The sequence below is a fragment of the Pithys albifrons genome, chromosome 3 (genome assembly GCF_047495875.1).
Source record: "Pithys albifrons albifrons isolate INPA30051 chromosome 3, PitAlb_v1, whole genome shotgun sequence".
In the NCBI taxonomy this organism is placed as follows: Eukaryota; Metazoa; Chordata; class Aves; order Passeriformes; family Thamnophilidae; genus Pithys; species Pithys albifrons.
Genome location: NC_092460.1, coordinates 27,108,135 through 27,126,321, shown reverse-complemented (window position 1 = coordinate 27,126,321; position 18,187 = coordinate 27,108,135). Strand labels below are relative to the sequence as shown.

Genomic DNA, 18,187 nt, shown 5'->3' with positions numbered 1-18,187 from the left:
AAGCTAACTATTCAGAGCTATTTAGTTCTAGTAGTGTCTTCTGGATTGTTATTAATGGCAGCAATGTGTCTTTTACACCTCTCAAAAGTTGACAGTGACTGAATCGTTTGTCTCTCCCTCTGTCCCACCTCTGTGAGTCATTTGACAAAACTGCTGATTAACTCATTGTTCTTTTGCCTCTCTTTCTGGGTGTAGGCTGTTGTATTTAGGTTGCCCATTGTACTTTTTTTTTTCTCAATTTGGATATTTATAGACACTGCAGATAGTTGTGCTGGAGACTTTACGACCTACTAATTTAGGTGCCATTAACACGTGCTTTTCTATCATCCCTTTTTCTTTCACTCCTTCCTGTTCTCCCACATTCTCACATTTTCTACTTGTGTTCCCTCTATACCAAGGCTAACATTTCTATTACAGCTCTTCACAGAACTTCATGCAGCATTTCTGCTGGACTTGAGATCTAATGGGTCTGTGAACACAGAGGACTGAGGAATGTGCATGATGCCATTCTCTACTGAAAAATTTTCCTACTCCTTATGGCAACAACTCAGGTTACACAGTGGGCAACGCAAATATGAATCCTAAAATTAAAGGTAGCTCACATGAATGTGCAGGATCATGATAAAAGATGCTCAGCATACCCGTGTCCTTTAGGATAATTCCCTGAGGTTTGTACCAAGGAGCCCACTAAAGGAACTTTAGACATGTACATTTCTGTAAGATTCAGGGCAGCTTTATAACTTCCATGAGCTGGTGTCTCCAGGCACTGGGGTGGCCATGGGTGTCAAGCAGGGAGCCATGGATGAAGTACAGTTTTGCCTGCTGTACAGCTGAGAATCTTTCTAGAAGTATGGGAGAATCAGCTGAACCACCTGTATCTCCCCAAGACCAACAGCAGTGTCCCAGTGAGTGTATCCATGTGGGAATTCAGGAAATAAGTGATGGCCCATGAGCCCAGGCAAGCTACAGCAAACAGGCTCTTCTGCTCAAATGACACATTTTGGCTGGCATAGAGGGTCTCTTCCTACCAGAAAGGAGGCAGGGGCCAATGGAATATTATAGTTGTGGCTATGGGAGAAGCAAGAATACCAGGTTGACTGGATGCGATGGCCATATGCTCCGTGCAGGGAAGACCACAGCAAGGCAGGGTGGATGTAATGGCTGTACATTTCACAGTGCAAGGTAGGAAGTCAGGCATCTTCTGGTGGCAGCTGCCAGCTGTGGCCAGTGGCATTGCTCCCCTGTTGTGTACTGCAGCCAAGTGGAGGAGCTACTCAAACCCTCGCTGAACACCCCGTGCACTAACATGTAAGGAGCAGTGGGAGCAGCATCATCTGCAGGGCAGTCCAGTTACTTTGAAGGAACACTTCCCTGATTCTGATTATCCAGTGTTCTTCTCTCCTTCAATAAGTAGGTTTGGACAGGTGATTATTTGCTTTTTCACAGGGGAAATGCCTGGTCAGAGCTAAGGCTGTGGATGGCCCAGTGAGATGGACTTTCTCCAAAATAATGAAGATAGATTCACTGGCTTGGTCTGGCATGGTATTCCTGCAGGAGAAGGGGAAGAGGCTCCAGCTTCACACCAGGATGGAGAAAGGAAATGGTGATCTGTCACTTCTTCAAGAGAAGACACACATAGGAATTTAGCCCACAGGAATGAGGGCTTTCCTGAAAAAACAAATCAGTCCTTTGTCATCTCACACTGCTCCAAACCATAAAAATAAGAAAAATGACATGCCCTTACAAGGAGGTTGAAGGCATCAATTAATGCTTGTGAAGCACTAAGTAGTATGGCAATAAAATACATGGGTGATCCTATGAGGATATTACTAATTGTGTATTTAGGGCAGAGTTTGAATAGGATATAGTAAATGAGGCATGAGACTATTCACTTAACAATGAGGATAAAACAAGCCAATGAATAGTTGTTCATTAAATGTATGCTCTCCTTGTGCAAAGAAAGGTCAAAGGTGCCATGTAAAAAGATATATGTTATCCTGTAATTGAAGATTTTACAGTGCATATAAGAGTTGCAAATTTAATTTGTCTGGGAAACTTTTAATCAGGCATTTCCTATCCTCCAAGTATCTAACTTTGCAACCCTAACACCCCTTTGAACACAGGCTTTTAAAGGATTTCAATAGAAATTGCTTGAATATTGTGTTTCCCCTGCTTGTTTCACCACACCTAGCTGTGAGCTCCCTCTGTTATGCCACCTTTGCCAACTGGAACAGAGTAAATGGTTTTTTGAGTGGCCTTAAATCCCATCCCCAAATCTCATCTTCTGGACCTATAATTCCTGTCCATCTTTCTCATAAAAGAACTCAGTTCCATTTCTTGACTAAACTTGGCTCCATTGAACTTGTGTCTCTGTCAGGTCTTGTTTCTCCTTCTCTACTGTGTTTTTATACCATAAAGATATGAATCTATAAGATGTCGATTTATCTGTCTACACTTATTAATATAAAATGATACCATTAGTGATTTATTATTCTGAAGTTTTCCATATCAGATTAATTAGTTCAGAGAAGTGTTTAGTTCAGTCTACATTAGATTGTAATTAAATAGCAGCAAACTGACCGAGTATTTATGGAAGCTCAGACTGACTGTTCTCTTTTTAAAGAAATTTGAATTCCAGTACCCTGCTGAAAATAGTAAAAGTAAATAAAAAATAAATAATCAGATTGCTTCCAGAGCTGGATATCATCCAATATGTTTCAGTTTTCTATTGTAGATATATTGTAAATACAGTTAACAGGAAATGAATATGGAACAGTAAAATGGATATAGGGCAAATGCAGGAGTGATACAGAAAGCACACTGATTTCAGTGCCTTTACTGTTGTTTAACCTGTACCAGCTGGATTTGGCCCAATATATTCAGGTTTTGCAACAAAAAGCAGAAGGATTTGGAATACATCTGTAGCACAATGATCTCTCTGATCAGCACTTTGAATAATTGCTTTTTAATATTGGGTAGAAATAACAAGTAGTGCATGAGATGTTTTGACACAAGCATCAGCAGAAAGTGGTGATGTTACTTGGCGTCCTTTGTGTCGTGCTTTTGTTTCTAATATGTCTTTAATTGTTCTAGTGGTTTATTGCTTTACAGGTTTTCTTGACTCCCTCAAGGGCAGGGAAGCCATGCAGAGAGACCTTGACAAATTAGAGGCCTGGGCAATCACCAACCATATGAAATTCAACAACGGGAAGTGCTGGATTCTGCTCCTGGGATGGGGCAACCCCAGCTGTTAGTACAGGCTGGGGAATGAGATACTGGAAAGCAGTGCCATGGAAAGGGACCCGGGGGTCCTGGCCAATGGCAAGTTGAATATGAGTAAGCAGTGCCCTGGCAGCCAGGAGGGCCAACCATGTCCTCAGGGACATCAGGCAAAGCATCCCCAGCTGGTTGAGGAAGAGGATTATCCTGCTCTGCTCTGCACTGGGGCAGCCTCACCTTGAATATTGTGTGCAGTTTTGGGCACCATGATATAGGAAAGTTACTAAGTTATTAAAGAGAGTCCAAAGGAGGGCAATGAAGATGGTGAAGGGCCTTGAGGGGAAGCCATATGAGGAGTGGCTGAGGTCATTTGGTCTGTTCAGTCCAGAGAAGAGGAGACTGAGGGGGAGACCTCATTGCAGTCTACAACTTCCTTATGAGGGGAAGAGGAGGGGCAGGCACAAATCTCTTCTCTATGGTGACCAGTGACAGTACCCAAGGGAATGGCCTGAATGTGTCAGGGGATTTAGACTGGATATCAGGCAAAGGTTCTTCACCCAGAGGGTGGTTAGGCACTGGAACAGGCTCCCCAGGGAAGTGGTCACAGCACCAAGCCTGGCAGAGTTCAAGAAGTGTCTGGATGATACTTTCAGGCACCGAGTGTGACTCTCAGAAATGGTGCTGTGCAAGGCTAAGGGTTGGACACTTGTAGGTCACTTCCAACTCAGCATATTCTGTGATTCTGTGCCTATTTTGAGATAATATTAGGTTTTGTTTTCTACAAAATTTAAATATATCAAGCATGTTGGTTCTTCTTGTGTCTCTGATTTTTCAAATTGGCACCATGTGATTTCTCTTTGCTTTGGATAAGGCTGGTACAGTCATGCTATTATCTCTGCCCTCCTGAGCCTCCACATCTTTGCAGACATGACAGATCAAATGATCACATCCCAGCTCTTTTCCTGGGACCACAGAACCAGTGATTCTTCAGACGTTATAAACTCTCCTAATTGTGAGATTCTCAACCTAAAAAAAGACAGTCATTCATGTACCATGTTGTCCTAGTTCAGCTGGAGGGACCAGCTAACCCTGTGTGGTGGTGATCAAACCTGTGTATTCCACCCCCTCTATTCATTCCCCAAGGACAATGGGCCATTAGCAGCAGCTGCCCAGGGAGCCATTATCACTTCACACCCAGCCTGAGGGGGGCGGAGCTGCTAATGGGCCATCAACAGCTCAACAACCCCTGGCTCCCAGAGTTAATCACCCATTGTGTGAGTCCCCGCCCAGGGGGAGGGACTGAGTGCTCCCTGAGGGTACATGAGTGGTGGGTAAGAAGACCTCGGGAACCTTCTCGTCGGATCCAGAGCAGCAGCAGGACCTCGACAGCAGGAGATCACCACTCTCGCCCAGACCACAGCCCTCGCCTGCACCAACAGGTTTTTCTTTTCCTTTTGCTCTGGACTTGGGGGAGCCACAGGGGTCTCAGCACAAGGGCAAACAAACCCCCCTTGGGTTTGTGCCCCAGGACACTGGGTTATACTGCTGGGGTATTGTGAGTTGAAAGCAATTTCCCTTGTGTATCAGTGTTGTTATTGTAATATTATTATTAAATTTTAGCTCTGACTTATAATCTCTCTCGTGGTGAGTTCCTTTTCCCTTGCTGGTTCACCTTCAAACCAGCACACATGTGAATTCAAAATCCATTTGTACAGTGTTCTCTGTGTTCTTTTAAAAAGAAAATAACATTAAGGCAGCACACACAGATGAAATTTAAAGAAAGGAAACCAACCCTTCCCTGCTGACAAGCGGATTTGCTGTGCTTTAAGAATTACAGAATGAAGTATAATTATTTTATTGCTTTCTTTCATCATTATGCCACAGTACTAACTGTGCTCCTGGTATTCTAAAGTCTGTAATGCTATTTCCTGTCACTAAATTCCTATTTCTTTATTAAATTAATTTTTTAAACAATGCTTTATGGTAAGAACCTGGTAGCAGACTATCATCTTGCAATGACACCAGTGGATGAGACTGTGAAGATAGAAACGACAGAACAATGATTGTATAGAATAGAAACCATAGAAAAATGATTGATATTTTCCAGGATGATCAGCATATGCTGCCACAGAATGAATATTAAATCATCACATTTTAATATGGCAAACTGATGAAGTCTAGAGCATAAATAATACAAGTTATGCAAACATATCTCTGTATGCATGTAAGAGACTGGTGTACAGAAGGCACTGAACATTCTGAAGGATACTTGCTTTGCTGCAATCACTGCTTTGCATAGACTTCAGTAAGAGTGACCTTTTATTTCAGATACTATTCCCAGACGACTTCAGAAAGATCTGAGGAATTTCAACCAAGGAATGGCCACGTCTCTGATAAAGATGGGACCCACTCCCACAGCTCTGATAAGCTCAAGACTTAACATGGAACAAAGGGTTATTGCTGTCTGGTCTGGGAAGTCTTAGCAAACTGCATGCAAACATAGGCAAACCTAACAATAATAACCACCATCAAGGTGCTTCCCAATCACTGTTAGAAAGAGATGCATGAAATATAACTCAATTCTTGTTAAGAGTGTAATGCAGTCATTGAGAGAGAGAAAACACAGTCAAAGGATTAACCACCAAGGAGAAACTGTATCTCTTGGGAATAAAGCTTGCTCCACTAAAGGGAGTGCCTTATGGCTATTTAGTCTGGTGGCCAACTGCAATAAGACTTAAAAAATGTTTTAATGCAGTTCCTAAAGTAATATTGTACCTTTTCCTATGGCTTCTAGGTGGATTTTGGCGGCTGGGGATTTCTGCACAGAAGCCATTCCTGTGACACCCCTGGGACTAAAGCTGCAAAAGGTGATGGCAAAGGGTTTGGCACTGCACTGGCTGTAATGCTTCTGGAGATGTGCTGGAGAGAAGCCCTTGGTCAGGGAGGAATGCTGAGTTACTGCAGCTCCTTTCCTCTGTTTGAGCAAAGGAAGGCAAGCTAGGGACCAGGGTCAGAGGTTAACAAATGCTGAGCCCATAGGAAACTTCAGCATTAAGACTATTAAGACTATTTATGCCCAAATGAGGTCTCCAATTATAGGATGCCTGTCATTAGTACAGTTGTCTGGGAAAATTTAGTGGTGTGGGTTCCAACCATACTTCCAGCAATTGTCACAGGCTTGTTTAGAGACCTTGTCAGACATGACTGGAATCTTTATTTTCTTGTCCATATTTTTCTGTCCATTCACTGGTTACAAGTCCAGTTCTGATAAAACCATTGAAAATCACACCCAAATATTTGTCAATGGAAACTTGGCCTGTTCACTTGAAACCAATGAAGCATTTTCCCAATATCTTTCAATTAGCTGTAATTAGGGATTGTTTATGTTTTTAATAAGTTGATGGTAGAGAGTTGTATTTTTAAGATAAAACCTTTTTTTCCCTTAGTAAGGTACAAGATTTCTGGTATTGACTGAAGTATTGCATAAGTGAGGCAGATCATGGCAAGATTTTGTTTGAAGAGCTTTGTCACTGTCTTTTCTCTCCTAATCAGCACCCTGTTTAAACATTCAACCTTCTCTGCACAAAACCACTAAGACAAATTATTACAGTGATTTTGTCATACAACCAAGTGCTTTAGGCAAATTAGGTCATGAGAATAATTTCTCATTTTTCCTACATTTAAAGATATTTTGTGTCTTACATTCTGTCTTGTTGCTAATTATTTTAAGAAGGACTTTGTAATAGAAAAGGAGATCTGTCATCAAACCAGTCATTTTTCTGGCACACTGCACTGCGAGTAATGCAATTACTTAAATAAAAATGGTGCAGCTTTAACGTCGGAATCTAATCATTCATTTCTTTGCCTTTCATTCCAATAATGTAAGACATAATGAACTCTTGGTAGATATAGTAATATCCCACAAGTATTTCTATAGGATTTATGTTGTCATTTAATGTTATTTCAAAGGACAAAACATAATTCTTGCCATTTTGCTCTGCTACTCATTTTGTGATTTTTATGTTCTCCCACTATCTCTGAAAAGAAATGATCAAATTAACCATTTTAACAAGCATTTGCTAGTTATGCCTACGTACAATTCATTTAAATGACTTGTGAAATCAATCAAATAATGGGGCTTACTCTCTTTTCCCTGAATAATGACTTCAAGGAAGATCCACCTCCCCCTCAGGGAAAGAATGGATAGCTGGGAATGCTCAGGGGAATAAAAGGGTTTAAAGCACCACATATAAAAGGCTGAGTAGAGGAGTCTTTGAAAATAAATGCAGGCTTCAACAAAGGATGAGAAAGAAAAGGTTACAGAGGGAGCCCTTGGTGTAGATATGGATGGCGCATACAGAAGAGGTTGCTGAGGCAATACATAATACCCCAGTGGAAGGGTGGATGGGCTGTAGGTGAGGGGTTGTAGGCTGAGGAAAATGCATTTTGATGAGGGGCACAGGATGTGCAAAGGCTGGCTGTGGCTAACAGGGTGATGAAGAGACCTGAAAAAAAAGCCAGTCTGGAAAATTAAATGAATTATCTCAAAATGAAGTGTTTATATTTCTGTTAGTATACAGTGAGCAGTTCTTCACAATCAAAAAAATTATGGTGAGAAAAAGAGAGATGAGGCCCATATTAATAATTTTAAATTACAGAGATTATAACAGTTCTTTGTTTTCTCATATCTCATTTTTAGATTTAATTGAAAATAAAAGACACCTGATCTCTCATCAACCCAGAATGGTGAAAAAAACTGTAATATTGCTTCACAGTTACACATCTTCTGTCTGGATTCTTTGCATTTGTTGCAAAGTCACGCTGGAAGATTCTCTTAGAGGACTGAAGTGGGCAGTAGCACTTCTAGTGTCTGTTTGCATCCACTTCTCCAGACAACAAGCAAACAGAAATGATCCAAGAAGTTGGTAGGTAACCTGCTGGCTGCTGTCTTCTTAGGTTAGCACCCTCTGAGTTCTAAAGACTAAAAAAACCCTATAGTTATTTTAAGCCATTTTCTCAGTTTTTGTTATCAGTAAGCAGTTAATAGGTTAAACATGTAATTAAAAAGGAATTCAGCAGGATTTCAGTGAAGTGACACTTTTGAGCTCCTGCAGGTGAAAGAAGGATTTGACATAACATGGTGTCATGGTTTAACCCTGGCTAGCAAGGAAGTACCGCACAGCTGCTCTCTCACTCCCCCACCAGCGGCACTGGGGAGACAATCAAAAGGGTAAAAGCTGGAAAACTCATGGGCTGAGATAAAGACAGTCTAATAGGGAAAGCAAAAGCTGCACACATACGCAAAACCAAGAATAAATTCACTGATTCCCATGGGCAGACAGTGTTCAGCCACCCCCAGGAGAACAAGGCCTGCCTCATCACAGCTTAGTGGTTATTCGGGAAGACAATCACCACCACTCCAAACATCCCTTGCTTGCTGCTTCTTCCCCCCACTCTACATACTGTGCATGATGCCATATGATATGGAATATCTATTTGTTCAGTTTGGGTCACCTGTCCTGGCTGTGTCGCCTGCCAGCTTTTCGTGCATCCTCAACTTCCTCACCAGCATGGCAGTATGGAAAGCAGAAAAGGCCTTGGCTCTGTGTAAGCACTGCTCAGCAATAACAAAAACATCTCTGTGTTATCAAGCCTGTGTTCAGCACAAACCCAAAACACAGCCCCGTATTAGCCATTGTGAAGAAAATTAACTCTACCCCAGACAAAATGAGGACACATAGTTTGCATTTTTGATTTTGTTAGAGCTAACAACTTTGTGGAGATACACTAAAAGATCATCGCTGCCTGACAAAATTAAAAAAATGTAGGTTCAGCTACCTCCAATTACTGAAGTAGCAGTTGAGTCACAAGACTTACTCATGGATTGGCATTACTCTCCGCCTGAGCTTACCTACTGAATTAGAGCAGCCAAGGGGCTGACCCAGTATTGTAATGGTAAAATTTTAAGCTCTGATGTTCTAGGAGGGTTTGCAGTGCTCTGAGAAGATCTTGTTTGAGCAGTTTGATGCCACCAAAGAGCATAAAAATGCCACTGTCCTTCCATAATACTTGGAGCTCAAATTCTGCAGTGTTTTTTGAACATAGGATACAAATTTCAAAATAAAATAGGATACAAATTTTAAAATCAATGTTAACTGTTGGGACTATGTCAACAAATAGATAGGATAACTAGTGGTGGGTGCAAGACTTTTGGATGATGAATGGCATCATCAAGGCCCTCTTCTGTGAGTTGATGCCATACTTTCACCATCCTCATATGAGATTTCAGAACCCACAGCCATGTCCAAATAAATGACTGCCATCTTTTAGAATCTTGCCACCTCCAGCCATTACTCCTTGGTCACTAATTCCTTTGAAGTGGTTAGGTACACTATGGGCAAAGAGGTGATAGAGATTTTGTCTTCAGTAGTGCTTTGGGTGACATCTGAAAAGGTCTTCAGGACTTCCTAAATTGAGAGAGAGGCTTTGACAAGAATCATATTCTTCTGTTGCTTCCAACCTACTGCAGCTACAACTGCATACATTGTAAGGCTATGCTCAACCTCTGAGATTGCCACTGAATTATCTTGCCCCTTGAGAAACTCCTCTTTCTCTCATGGTACAAGTTTGTGGGAAATGTCATATCCTTGGGAGCTTTTTGGCAGGTGTCAGAGGGAGCTTCCAGAGCAGACAGAAGTGTGGGGAAAAGGTAATATAAAAAGGACAGGTTCCACAACAGAAGGCAGAAGAAATGAGAAGGGAAATGTTTCAGCTCTGAAATCTGGGTGGATGAGGATAAAGCAGCAGGATAGACACTGCTAAAGCAGTTTAAGATGGGCAGCTAGCAGCAAAAGCATTCAATACCTGACCGTGCAACCTCCTTCAGGCTTTGAGGCCACTCTTCAGGGTCCGAGAGCCTTATGGGAATGAACGTACCTTAGCTACGTGCTGGAGGTCCTTGTGATGCAAAGGCCACACTAGGATTTAGGACTAATTATTTCTCTGAGTGTTGAAGTGCTGTGGAGCAAAGCTTCTTGTCTGGTTTCATCCAACAGGAATCTGATTTGTTCACACCACCACCACTTTGAGAAACCAGCTAACATATGACAAATGGTGAGAATCTGGGTATTTGCTTCAAAACTACCCTATTGCTATGAACCAAAAGACTAAGGTAGACAGAATGGCTGTGACTTCAGAGTATGTGAATATGTCTGCTCATGACCATGATCAAGAATTATTGCTATTATTTTTTCCTTAAGCATTCTATTTAAAAGTATATGATTAAAAAGAAATAATATAATTACTGCTTATTGTTTCTGGCTTCCTGCAAAACAGCAAAAACTAAAAAGAATATTTTGTAAACAGTAGAGCTTTGCAATAACATAAATTCCTTCTATGCACTCATACTTTGCCTTACTGCCATGTTGTAAATATTTCAAACCCAAATATGTTTGTGTAGTAGCTGACAAATGTATTGATTTTCCAAGTATAAATCTTTGAACAATGTCATCTGCATTTTTTTAAAAAGATCAAAGAAGTTGAAAGCTCTGCAGTCTTCAGGAAGGGAGGAAATAGTAACCATCTGTGAAACTTAATTTCTCTATTTGCACCACAATAGTGAATTATTTGCATATCCATTGTTTAAAGTTAACTTTTGTTTTCCTAAACCCTGAAGAGTAGAGTCTGAGCATTCAACTTTGCTGGTGTCTGAAGCTCTGCAGAACTGACTTTGATAAGCTCTATCATCCTGAAAAGAAGCTCTTGTAGTTTTCATGTAGGTAATTTTCTTTCATGTTCTACCTTTACTAAGTTTAGCTGCGGTTGAGTATCTCAAACCATAACCACGTGGGCAGTTATGGCTTGAAACAAACCTCTGTGCCCTTGCTCTGCACCTGTGTCCTGTGCACCAGCTGTGATCAGGAAGCTGTGGAGCTGGTTTAGAAGAGGGACAGGGGTGTTCAGCAACAGTGGAGATCCACACTTGTGCCTCTCTAGCTCCCAGACTGGTCTGAATCCCATCATCCCCCAGCATACACAGTTCATTTTGTTTCTGTTGGGCCTCTATCCATGTAGCTGTGTCTTTTGTTAATGAAACTCCACCTTCATGAATCCTTCAGACATAATCTACAGTAGATCTCCTACTTATCATGTGTGCTACTGTTACTCAGGCAGTTGAAACAAGCAGGGCAGACTTGGTTTAGTTTAATGTGTGATGCAGCTTTCAGGAAACCTCAAAATGTAGCAACATCATCCTCTCCTGATAATAATCGTGAAGTCAGTCTTTAAGTGTAGGATTTGGATTGCCTGGTGATGATTGCACCTGTTTGTCATGTTGTTTGTGAAAAGTCCAGATCAGAAAGATGCATTAACATCTTTTGCTCCATCACTGCAGAACCCTTCTATTTGATTTTTCCTTTAGCATAGCTTATCAAAAAGTTCATAAAAATGGCTCCAGCCAGGAGAGTTCACTGTTAATGAACATTCTTTGGTGCAATATTGCACTACATTTTTGTGAGTGAATCTACAGCTGAACACACTTTGTTTCCTAATGAAGATAGGTTATAAAGTCGTGCCTGGCAAAAGGGGTTTTCTTGTAACTTCTTACTTTTATGTATGACGGTTCTCTTGTTTTGCAGAATAAAACCCCATAATCCAGTGAGGTTATAGAGAGGCACATTTATTCCAGGCCCAGGATGCAAGGGGGATAAATCCTCCAAAAACATGCACACCTGGTTGAGCTAACAATGGGTTTATATGCAAGTAAGTTATACATATTTATTTTTCTTTCATGCATAAACATTATTTTCTTAGAGAAGGCAGGGTTATTATAATGATCTCAGGAACTAATTTCCATTTTCTCCGCCCCGTGTTGCTCCTTCTTGTGTCGGCGTTGTTCTTCTTGGTAATTCAGGGCAGGGGTCCTAGGTGGTCTTTTGGGATGAAGTAAGTCGTCTTCCTCCTGTGAACTTTTTACCTTTTGCTCAGAACTGGTTCAAACCAGTCTTGTTGGCAACTGTGGCTGGTCTAATTGGACTTATCTTGTTCTTTTGACATGTTTTCTGATATATCATGGGGTATCCTGGCTGTTTTAATTGGACCAAGAAGCTCTGGACCACTCGGTATCACACCTTCAAGGACAGTGAGTGAGTTTTGCTACATGTACAGTGAATTTTCACACTACTAAGCAAATTCTATGATAAGTATAAAAGTATAAGTAAAATAAGAAAATAAGCATCATCATAAGTCCTAGGTAAATAAGCATAAATAAAATAGGCATAAACAAAATGAGCATAAGTAGAATAAGCATTAAACAAAATAAGCATCATAAACTCTAAGTAAAATAAACATAGGCTCCCCTTTGCACTCCCCCCCATCACTCTGCACCTTTTTCTGAGAACTCGGAGTTGAACAAGACTAGCCAGTAGACATAACCAGAGATCAGGACTGCAGAGCAACACCCCCAGAATAAGAAACTGATAGGAGCTGTCGCAGCAAGATGAGATATGTTTTGAGGAACCTTTGAACCTCAGCTGTGTTTATCACACAAGCTATCACCAAGCGGACCATGCTGTGAAGAAGAGCAATCCCTGAGCTGGGCTAGTAGAGAACTTTAGTGTAATTCCACCGAAACAAAAAATTTTCAGAATATATGTATATAGATATTCACGTGTCTGTGTCACTCTACTCTGTTATTGAACTAAAGTCTTGGTCCTTCAGCTTCTCTCAGCAATCCTTTAAGTGGAAAATGAGAGCCAAGATCAATTCTTGCACCTAAGAAAGAGCTAGAAATGAAGGCTTATTGAATTGCAGTGTGTGATGTGTGGAATGGCAGAAAAAAAAGATTCTTATTGGTACAGTTTGTCAATTCTCTTCCTCTGTGAGTCAATGCCTTTTTCTGTTCATGCTTCAATGACTTCTCTCTCCCAGTAGGCTCAATTTCTGCATCTCAGCAGCCAAGAGATATGGACAATAAATCCTGAATGCAGACAAAGGGTGCTTAAAATCAGAAATCTCAGCTCAAAGGATGCACCAAGGAGCTGAAGTTGGAGACAATGGCTGGAGTCTGCCAAGATTCAGAGGAGCACAGCAGCAGCGTGCCAGACCTTTGCTGGATTTGAGTGTATCAGGCTGGTAATTGTCCAGTAAGGGGGCCCAGACTGTGGTGCTGGTTTTGTGGTACAGTATCATGATTAAAGTGGTTTTACTACAGAACTCATCTCAAAACCTGGCCAGTTTTCCAAGCTAATGCAGAACAAGGCCCTGAAGACAAATAACAATGTACTTATATAGTCAATTTTCTTTTTTACCAGCAAACATGAAAAAAAGCACATTGATTCTAGATTACAATGTCAGAGATACATGAAGAACATCTGTCACTATGACAGCATCATAAATCATTGTGCTGAAATCTGACATGCCTTTTTTCATTGGCAAAGTAATTTTTTAAAATGGGATATAATTAAGTTGCTTAGCACCACACATCTATTTTAAACCTGTTACTTTACTCATGTGAAAAATGTCAGATGAAACACACCAGTTTTGTTTTTAAATGAAGATAGTAAAAATAATGACTGCTATATACCATTGCAATTCAGGGTGCTGATAGGAATTGTCCCATATGAAGACAGTATACGGAAAACAAACCTGTGAGTAAAGGAAATGGGGCTGTAGGTGTACCAACAAACCATCCTGATGTGGAAGACAGGTAAGTAGTAAGAGACCAGTGTATTGCTGCATCAGGAATTCTCCAGTGACTAGAATATTGAAAAGGAAATTCTACAAAGAGTGAAATCAGGAGCATATAAGTAAGATGAGTAATAAATCAGTGACATAAAGATCTAGAGATAAAACTAGGAAGAATCAGTCACAAAATTAGTTACAAATTTCCTGGAGTATAAAATGAAAGAGGTTCTATAAATACCAAGAAATTAAAGGAAGACAGGGGCACAAATAATAGATACCCAGAGTAGAGAGAAATATTTTATTATTTATTTTCCTACATTCTTCACAGGCACATAAACAGTAATGACAGGTACTCAATAACACTGTTTTTAACAAGGGAAGGACCTTAGCCAGAATATGGGAAAAAACAAGTAAATGTAAGTTGATTATAGACTCTGAGATTAGCTCAGTGGCTTAAAACTTGGTTGTAATAATGCCAAGGTCATGAGTTCAATCCCCTGTATAGGCCATTGACTTAAGGGTTGGACTCAATCATCCTTGTGTGTCCTTTCCAACTCAGAATAGTCTGTGATTCAGTGAAAAACTTATACATAGGCAAGTCTCTAGAGCTTGTTGAAATTCACATAACACCTACTGGGCTCTTGACTTATCTCTGAGAGCTCCTGGAAGACCGGGTAAGTCACCAGGGCCTACAGCAACTATGTAGCCTAAGATGGAAATATAGTCAGCAGCATACTTCTAATTTTTGGTAATGAGCAGAGACCTGATATTACAATGTACATTTTGCAAACTAGTTTAAACCAAACATCCAGCTGGTTTAAAGGCTTGCTTTTCCTTAATTTTGTCATCATGGCAACTGGTTTTAAAAAAGGAAACAAAAATTTGCTAAGTTCTTAAATGTGATGTTCACAGCAGGCTCAGGTTTCAACACAATTACGAAGTTGTTGGCTGCAGCCCTGTTTGCAGGATTATATCCATTTCTGCTTTTAAAAATGGGAAATGAAGAACCTGGAGAATTAGAGAGTACTCAGCCTAACTTCAATACTAAAAAAGATAATGGGACAAATTCTTGAGAAGTAAATTCATACACGCCTTGAGACTAAGGGGATAAGAAGTACCCAACATGAATTTGTCAAACTAATCTAATTTCATTCTTGAATAAGGCAACTGGTCCCATAGATAAGGAAAAGCAGCAGAAATTATTGTATGTTAGCCCAAGAAGTATCTTGACCTAAGGCTTTTGGCGCTGTCCTGTATGCACATAAATGAACAGGGGAAAGCTGTTCCATTTGAAATCACATCTAATTCAACCCACTGTTAAAAGTAAATCTAATACATGATTGTTGGTAGCTGCACTAGGGGGATGTTGAAGGCATATTGCACAGCCCATAAGAGATAGGCTTCTGTTCAATGTTTCAATAAAAGCTTAGATGACAGAATTAGAAGTAATTATATACTTCTAAGCTTGGTAGGTGGCACTATGTAAAGATTTGTAAAATGTGCTCAAGGACAGAATTAGAATTCAAAAATGTCTTGAGAGGTTCTGAAATCCAACACCAAATTTTGCATAAAGATAATCACACAGGACTACATTTGGGAGGATGAAATCAAAAGCATAACCACAGAATGGCACTGCAGATAAAGATCTAATGACTAATGAGGGTCATGAATGAGTCAACAGTGTGATGCGGATGAGCAAAAGAGATAAATGTAATTCTAGATTCTCTTGAATTGTCTGCTAGAAACAGTATACAAACAGTATATGTAAGATGAGATAATTAGCAGGCTCTTCTTGGCACTCTGAGGCACAATAATTTAAGAAATATGTAGATCAGCTGGAAGCAATCCAGAGATCAACAAGGATGAAATTAGGAAAATTGGGTCCATAAACAATATTACATTTTTTAGTTTTGCTTTCATCTAAAAAAAAAGGTTATATGTGGTTCAACAGTCTTTGAGTACATAAAAGGCTATTATGAAGAGAGTAGTTCTGTGCTTTTTCATGCCCACTAATGATATGGGCAGAATGTGAAGGAAACCTTTTTTAGGTATACTATAATAGGTTTTACAGTAAGATATTCTAACTAGAAGAAAAGATTATTGCTGGAATAAATTACACAAGAAGTCCCTGCCATTATTGTTTTTAGATACAGAGGGACTGCCATCTACAATTATCAAGACAACTGTGTACTGTCTTCAAGGTTAGGAGACGGACCAGATGAATGTATCATAGGAGGTGTCTGAGACTCCTGGAACTGTGATGGACTATACAAGTTATTACAGGGTAATCCCTAACAGGTTTTAACTGAGAAGGAATTTGAAAATTCCATGTGTGGTTCTGGGCACATTCATTTGCTGTTATGGAATATTGCACAGGTTGTTCTCTGGTTACTTTCTTTCCTTTGATTTTGTGTTGTGGGATTTTTGGTTTGGTTTTATTTTACCTCAGGAAGTTTAGACACAGCTTTGATTAAAAGTATTGAGGAGTAACAGACTATATAACCCCTAGAGATCCCATCCAAATCTACATTTCTATGATTTATGTGCAATCTACAGTACTTTTTCTGACCTGTTGAAGAGCTTTGCAAGCACAAGTTAATTATTAAACTAGTTCTTTTCCCAGGGCAGTAATGACCTAATCATTTATGATAGTGCTCAAATGAGGAATTAAACAAACATATCCAGAATAAACACAGATCAAATAATCTTTACCAATGGAAAAGTACAAAATCTTGTTTTCATGCCAGTAAGTCTACAAACCAACAGGACAGATACAGAATTCAGCAAAACTAACAACTCAGGATTTTTAAATCTGTGATTAATTCTGTATTTTAATAATTATTTGTATTCAAAATTTTACAATGTTTTTCTGTTTCAGAAAATCATAAAAATGGGAATGGAAATGAGAGGAAAAAGATGGAATTATTTTGGAAAGATTGAAAAGTTATATATATATATATATGTTAGGTAGGGGAGCACAGAACCTGAGGATACACAAGAAAATGCCAACCAAAATTGCTGTGCAGAGAGAGTAGCATTCTGCAAAATTATATTTTTTCTGTTACCTCAAAATAAATATCTTTAAAATCATACTCCCAAGGAAACCTGAGCAAAACTATTTGGTTTTCCATTATTTTTTTATTATTTAAAACTAAATTTTTCATAACATAATATAATATAATATAATATAATATAATATAATATAATATAATATAATATAATATAATATATAATACTTCTGACAAATTCTAGTCACTACTCAATATAAAAATATCTGGCTCAAAAATATATAGAGAAATCTGTGCTCATCACAGTGTACTGTGGTGTTGAACACTGGAAGTGTTTGCAGTCACCTTTGTTATTTTAGTCTAATAAAAGAGGATCATAAAACTCAAAGATAAGGTCAGGATTATGACTTTCTAGAAATTCAGAAATATTTAGGTTTGATGTTTATTGATAGGCTTTGTTTCAGTGAATATCCACTGGTCCTTTTGTGCTTTTAAAAATATACATGATATTTAGGCACCAGAATAATGATTTCACACTGCATGAGAACTTTCTTATAAGCAAACACTGGACCTTGTGAATTTTGCTGTGCAAATGGATAAATACTGACCTAATGAATCTGGCTAGCTTCAGATATACCACTAGACACCCCAACCCTTGGATGAACAAGGTAAAAAACCTGCAAAATTTCAAAGATTCCTGGACAAATCTATGAGGTGTCAAGGACAGCCTTAATACCAAAACCTAGAGGGACAATCAAACAATGGAAGTTGGAATAGATGGCCTTTAAAAGTCTCTTTCAACCCAAGCTCTTCAATGATTGTATGACCCACAAGAAGAAAACTCAGCTCAGCTGACCTTGCTTGGGGCAGCCCCAGTGAGGCAATTTCGTTGCTAGGACCTGTAAATCTGAAGGTGGACTGTTTGACTTGCAGGCCAGGACACTGTGTACAGCCCCATTCCACATGCCAACAACCCAAAGTGTCTTAAGCAGCTTAAATAGCTTTAAGCAGCTTTGAAGACTTAGATACTTTAAGCTTATAAAGCAGTTTAAGCTGCTTAAACTGCTCTAGGACTTTAACAAAGGCCCCAGGATGCTGCTCCTCACCAGGGAAGTGAAACGAAGCTGCTGCAGCTCCATCACCATCAGCTGGAAGGATGGAGCTTCAGGGTTGCCGCAGATCCAGCCAGGAATCTGCTGATATTGACATATTTTGTCAATGACAATATATAAAATACTGCAATATATTCTTTCTCCCCTTGGTTAACTCATTGTTTC

The 18,187-nt window shown here is 39.6% G+C and overlaps 1 long non-coding RNA gene across 1 annotated transcript; it reads left to right on the top strand.

Annotated features, from left to right (window-relative positions):
• The first annotated feature begins 6,011 nt into the window (after positions 1 to 6,011).
• On the top strand, positions 6,012 to 11,962 carry LOC139670026 (uncharacterized). The gene is made up of 5 exons (XR_011697384.1): positions 6,012 to 6,086; positions 7,919 to 8,144; positions 10,275 to 10,332; positions 10,895 to 10,993; positions 11,856 to 11,962. It is a non-coding gene; the product is annotated as an uncharacterized lncRNA (long non-coding RNA).
• Positions 11,963 to 18,187: the final 6,225 nt, after the last annotated feature.